Raw genomic sequence first — 6,000 nt, forward strand, 5'->3', positions numbered from 1 at the left:
ATGACTAAGAAATCTAGAGGGAACAACAACTCGGGACCTAGAAAAGACTAATGTGTATGGGCAGTGAAGGGAAGCAGCATGAACAGTGTTATGTGAGAGAGAACAAAGTGAGAGTGAGATCTTTTCAACATAGTGGAGAGGAGAAGAGGGAGGAGGAGGAGGTGGAGCTTTGGCCTTGGGTCCCTGGGCACAGAAGGTGCTGCAGCATAGCTGAAGCTCCAATAAAGCTATACAAACTCATCCTGCCTTGTTTATGGCTACTGCAAGTGAATGAAACAAATGGTTATATCAAACAGCAACAATAAAGTACTTTTACTCAAGGACAACTTAAATGTTCGCGTATACTTAAGGAACTTAAGTACCATTTTGCTACTTCACGAAATTTTAAGGTTAAAGTTCCTGTGCTGCTATCTTTAATTGGCAATTACTGTAGATTGTCAAGTTACTTCCTAAACAAGGCTTTAAACTAAATACAGGTTGTTTTTTTTAAGTGAATTGTACCCAAATACCCATAGGAATTTATAAAACTTTAATTTAAAAACTTAAACTAATTGCTGCTTACACATGTATGCTGTTCCTATACTGGTTAGGGTTTCTCTGCCTGCAGGAGCATTTATGCTTTTTAAACTTTAAGTAAATTTCACTTTTATTTAAAACTGGACTGATCAATATGTTTATAGCAACAGTGAACCAAATAACTAATAGGACAGGAAACATCGTCACATTTTGACTACACAGACAATAATTTTTAAGATTAATTCATTGTTATTTTCAACAGGATTTGTTGACGAAAAGAAAAATGCTGAATCTCACCAGAGTTCTGTTTTAAAGGCAGAAATCAATTAGCCCATGCATTAACAACACACTAACCTGAATAATACTTTGATTTTAAAACAAAATGTTACATTTCACATATTGTCAAGTTGAGAAGAGAATGAAGCCCATGTTGGACTTGGATAAAAAGCAGAATCATTGGAAACACACTGCTGAGTATAGGTGCAGTTAGCAGACATGCTATGTTGAAGAATACCAAATGTTCCAGAGGAGAATTTCCTGCACATTATTGACTCCAGGTTTTGTTGCTGGAATCCTGCTTCTGTCTGTACACCAAGTTTTAAGCATTCAGGTTAAATTAGTGTGATACAGTCATGATGAAGGAATAACATTTGTCTTCTTCACTGCAATAACCAGTGCATTCAGTACTGAAGCAAAGTACACTGTGAGACATTTTCCTTGCTGCTGAATTTGAGTTCATCCAAGGGTATGAAAACCTGGCACGATATGAAATAGAGCGAGACATTATTCCTTGAATTTTTGACTACAGATTAACAGATGATATATTTGGGCCTTTATATTTCCCACTTTTTGCAGTTTTCAAACAGCCGACAAACCTGAGAGGGAACTCTTACCACATCATTCTCTTCAAAGCTTTTTTGTTTGATCTTTTTATGGCCAAAGTGAAAGATTAAAAACAAAAACAAGCTACACACAGAGACATTCGTACCAATCACACTAAAGTGCCTCTCAGCAACTTGGTTAAACACGATTAAGGGGGGAAAACATAAAATTGCCTCTTTCAGGGAGCTACAGTAATTCAGCAATAAAAACAAAGGAATTTGCTAATAGTGGAGCAAAAGGTTGTCAGCAAAAGGTTGATGGGGAGAAAAATGAACCTGAAAAATGTGCAGGGACTTGATAGTTTAGACTCAAATGCCAAAATATCATCTCATCTTACCCTAACACTTTGGCTTAATGGAGCTGACGAAGCGTCTTTGACGACCTTGCATAAGGACAGGCTGGGCTCTTAACAAACTGCCTCTGCTTTTAAGGATCCCATCAAGCATCATTTGTTTAAACTCGGGTTTTAAATGGGTGTTTGCTGAAGATGACTAAAAGAGACTCATAAAATAATGAAGCAAACGGTTATTTTTGCTTTTTCCAGATTGTTATTCCGATAGCCAAGATGATTTCAAAAGCTCTACGGGGTTCGAAAATGTTCCACTTTTGTTTGGTGATCTGGCACCTTATGTTACGTGCTCCTGTTTTCCACATTTTTCCTGCTCCACAAGGGTCTTGTGTTGATTTATCGGAGTGTTAAGCACCCGAATGTTTATGTCTTGTACCCTGGATGACACCATCTGCTACTAATCTGTATTTCCGTTGTTGTCTGCACACAGCAGCCCAGAACAGCTCGGGACAGAGTCAAGTACAAAGACACTTTTTTCCCTGTCTGCCTCTTCCTGTGTGGCAGCATCTGGATATTTCACCCCTAATTTTTATTCACTCAGAACTTTCCATCAATGTTCATGCTGACCTTGAGTTCCTAAATATGTGCTGTATCATTTAAGCCAAAACAATAACTCTGCATAAGCCATGCAAAAGAAAAAAAAAACAAAGGTGAGTTAACACCTGTTTCCTTTTTTCAAACTTTTTTCAAAACATATTTACAAAAGAATTGATGCAAAAAGTAACATGTACGTGTTTATGACAAGAGGAAAAATGTTTAATTTTCCTAGAAACATGCTCCAAATGTATTTAAATGTGAAGAGGTGCTGATGAAGTCGGCTGTGACAGCACTACCAGCAATAAAGAGCTATTTACTTCCTAAAGGTTTCGAGCAAAACTTCAATGATCAATCATTTCAATTACTTCGGCTTGAGTAGTACATTTTAAAGAATTCTCCTTAATTGTAATTTCATGAATACTACTGTACCTTTTTCACTGAGCAGAATGTATCAAAAGAAGAGCAGAGTAGATTCATACGGAGTCTCGTGCTAACTTAATTAGCTAAGCAGTATTTTAACATTTAAGCACTATAGTACCCTAAATACTACAAGTACATGGATCTTAATATTATGACAGAGCACATGTTGGATGCTGACCATTAATAGCTTGCCATTTTTCACAATTCGTGAGATACACAATAAAAGAAAGAAGGAAGGACTTGATAGTTTTGGCTAAATTACCACAAGTCTGGCCAGGGATGGCAAAACACAGTCCCACGCTAGTCTTCAGTGTCTTAGATACTGAGACATGAAAGACCAGTGTTTTCCACTTTAACACACCACATGGTATAAAACAAGAAAATATCACAGCCATTGCACATTTGTGTTTATTCACAACAGGCCTTTATTGGGCTGATATCATGTAGTCTGACCTGGGCATTAGTTCACACCAGGTGTTTGAGGCAGAAATTGAAAGCTGAAAGTCTGAATCACTGTTATGTTCTACTAGCTAGCAATAAAATGAAAATAAGCATTAATTACAGTATATCAAAAAGATCTCTTTACAATCCAATGGGCACTTATTTATTTTAAATAGTTCATAGAAGATTATATAATACTCCTTGCGTAAGACTTGAATGAATCACAACTATATGACAGGAGTTTTTCATCTTGTGCACAAATACTCTCCTCTCTCACTTTGAGCTGCACTGAGTTCATGAAAAACAAAAAAACAGAGGTCCTCAGAAGTCTTAAGGGGGATCATTAAACCGCACATGTCCAATGATGCACAATCTTGGTTTTCTTGATACAAAGCTGAAGGCCTCCATTCAGAGCAGTGAACTACCAAAACACTCTGCTAGCAATACTGGAGTCTCACCCAGATGACATTGGAGTTGATAATGATAAGATACAAAATGGAATGTCTAGACTGTGAGTGCTGCAGTGTTGCACTTCACAGGTTCTTCCCCCAGTGTAACACTCAAATCTGTTCAGTGCTGTCACATATCCAGTGTCCTAGTACTGTGCAAAGTTGGAGGCAGATGAAGTTCTCTCTGTCAATAAGAATAATAAACCATTGTGAGGGATCAAACTTTGGACCACACTGCATTATGACGTGGGTGTGGCTATTCTTGAAATTCTTTTATTTTAAGTATAAACATATCATTCTTTACTGGTGAGATCAATGCAGGGAGAGTACCCAAAGTGACTTCACACAGACAAGGAATGAATGTGTACAGCGATACATCACTCTGGTTTGTGTACTGGCGCTCAGTGAATCTTAGTGGAGCTGGTTAATTCATTCAAGAGAAGATTGCGACTCCCAAAAACACCCACACACATACACACTAGCACACATTCTAGCAGATTAAAATGGAGAAGGAACATGGCTGCATAAATTTGCTCAAGACAATTTATTATGTTTTGTTCCAGTGAAAAGTCTCTGCTGCTTGCAGGAACACTAAAGCTTACTGTGACAGGGCAGACTCAACCTTGCCAGTACACACACACACACACACACACACACACACACACACACACACACAGTACATAAATAATGTGATGTATGCCAAAAGAAAATGTGCCACCCTATAAATCCCATGGAGCCCTGATTTCTTTAATGTCCAATATACATTTTTCCTATAGCAAATCATCTAAGTTATATTTTATCTAATCTAGCTCAGACTGGTGCTGATGCAAGTCTGTGTCGCAATTAATTAAAAAAATCACGGTTCAAAGACACAGAATAAATCAAATGCAGAGTATTTGACAGATGATGACCCAGAGAGAAGCTGTATACTGAAAACTAATCTCCATTCTAGGGAGTCAAGACATCAGTTACCATTCAATCATCAACATCAGCGTCAGATAATGCGTCAAGCACAATATCTTTCCTAATGGATGCGGTATGATTAATGCTTGAAGTGTAATTTCATTCCAGATAGCAGAGCTTGCCATCAGGCTCTCTAAATACTGTGGCTTATAACATGCCTGCAGCGATAATTGCAGCATAGCAAAAGATCGAGTTGTTTCTGGTTAAGAAAAGAAAAATTACCATTACTCATTTTTTAAGAAGGAAAACAAGAGGGTTGCCAGTATACGGCAACCCTCTTGTATAAGGCATATGTAGTATAGTGTCCCAATTTTTTTTTTTTTGGTATTACATATAAAACATTGTGATTGATTTTAAACAAAACAAGAAACCATTGCAAGTTGCAATCAAAATGATAAATTACCTGCTCAGGGCAAATAAATAAAGAATAGGCACAGGTAATGTACATTATTGAAATTAGAGGGAGCCACAAACACAAAAGCATTAACACAAACGTTTTTGCTAAAAAAAATGTGCAGCAACTATTATAGATGACATTGAGAGCAAGACAATATAGATGTATGCATAGTTCAGTACCAGTGATGTGAGATGGATGGAACGATGGAACACAATCATAAAAGTTAAAGATTGGTATGTCATTTTCCAAATATATACTTTTAGTAGAAAAAACCTCTAAAACGTATCATACAGTAATTAGTGGAGGCCAGCTGTCACAGTGATATTTCCTTCTAAAGGATTTTGAGGGAGGTGACTGTATTCTTCTTATTTCTCATTTCATTAAACTAATACTTGAAGGGCTGGGCAGAGAGTAGCAAAGCACAGTGAAGTAGAGAGAAGAAGGGTTGGGTGGAGCAGAATGGATTGATTTAGAGTCTCGCGGCACTGCTATCTGGTTCCCAAAAAGTTGTATTTTAGCTTCAGTTTTCTTTACAAAATGATAAATTAATTATGGCATTTTTGAAGTAAATGCATGTACACAGGATATACTGCACATACACAATACCCAGAATGTAGTCCATTTACATCCTAGACTTCACTGTGGCAGAGTTGTGTTTTTATTTTGTTCTGTTACAGAAATCCAACTCATATTTTGTTAGAGAAGTGTAAATGTTGAGCTCAAACAAGGACGGGTGTGTCAGTTTGAACAGTAGTAGCATCTGTGTTTCTGGCAGCGGAAGAAGTTGCACCCAGCTGATGTCATACCTCTGTGTGATCATCTGCTAAGTAGTGGTCACAATCAGAGATATAGATGTGCATCTGTTTCAAATACTGATCAAACAACATCTGATTCATGACCATCCAGAATGTGCAAAAATGGATGGGAACAACAGCTAATAAAATTGTTTGTGGCATATTTTGGTGTAATTATCTTTAACAATGTAAATGTTGCTTCAGAATAATGTAGTTAAATTCACCTCATGGAAGATATTAGAAAAAACTGAA

Source organism: Channa argus, chromosome 1, assembly GCF_033026475.1.
Source record: "Channa argus isolate prfri chromosome 1, Channa argus male v1.0, whole genome shotgun sequence".
Taxonomy (NCBI): domain Eukaryota; kingdom Metazoa; phylum Chordata; class Actinopteri; order Anabantiformes; family Channidae; genus Channa; species Channa argus.